Source organism: Theobroma umbraticum, unplaced genomic scaffold, assembly GCF_002168275.2.
Source record: "Theobroma umbraticum cultivar Fairchild unplaced genomic scaffold, ASM216827v3 scaffold_20.0, whole genome shotgun sequence".
Taxonomy (NCBI): domain Eukaryota; kingdom Viridiplantae; phylum Streptophyta; class Magnoliopsida; order Malvales; family Malvaceae; genus Theobroma; species Theobroma umbraticum.
The window spans coordinates 2784364-2785192 of record NW_018397266.1 but is presented as its reverse complement, the minus strand read 5'-3'; positions in this window follow the sequence as shown (position 1 = coordinate 2785192).

The following is an 829-nucleotide window of genomic DNA, read 5'->3' as shown; positions in this document are numbered from 1 at the left end:
ACTATGGTTATCATTTAATTACATCTATTATGTTTTCGTGAAATAGATTTGCAGCTACTTACGTTTTTATGCTTAGAACGGCTACAGGAAAACTTTAATAAGAGTTATGTTTTGAAAGGACGAGTAGGGGACTGCGAGACTTGAACCTTTTTGCAGGCTTGTGTTTGCATCCTTCTTATAAGGATGTCGTCTTCCAACATTTCATTTGTACCATTTAACCCAAAATAAAGAGAAAAACTCCCCTCAAAGAATGGAGGTTGAGAATTTGGGATAAAGAGAAATTAAGGAAGAGTGAGAGAGATCAAAATAAAAAGAAAAACCCAAGTAGAGGGCTGTGAGAAAAGAAGGAAAGATATCACAAATGTTAAGAGTGAAAAAAAAAAAAAGGCGAGAAGAAGATTACATGGAAAAAATTTGTGCTTGTTTCAAAGGTAAGTGTTTGTTTTTTTTTTTAATTCCATTTCCCATCCATACACACACACACACACACGATGGATTGTGATTGAAGATTAACTCTATCTCAATTGCAACATAGTCTCAATTTCACAATATGTTTTGCACGCACCGTAATTAAGTTATGTTAAAATTGAAAAACAAAGATGAAAGTAGTATAAACGTTTTAGTGACTACTAGTATTAAATAATATGGTTGGTAGTAAGGTCAGCATGGAAAATCAAGTGGGAGGTTAATATAGAAAAAGAATACTACTTGAAGTCAATGGTTACATAGGCGTGTGCTTGAAAATAATCTCACCTAATGTGTTAGTTTAATGTGAATGTGATTGTTGGTTTCAAAGGTTTTGTTAATTTGAAAAAGAATCAATTTATAA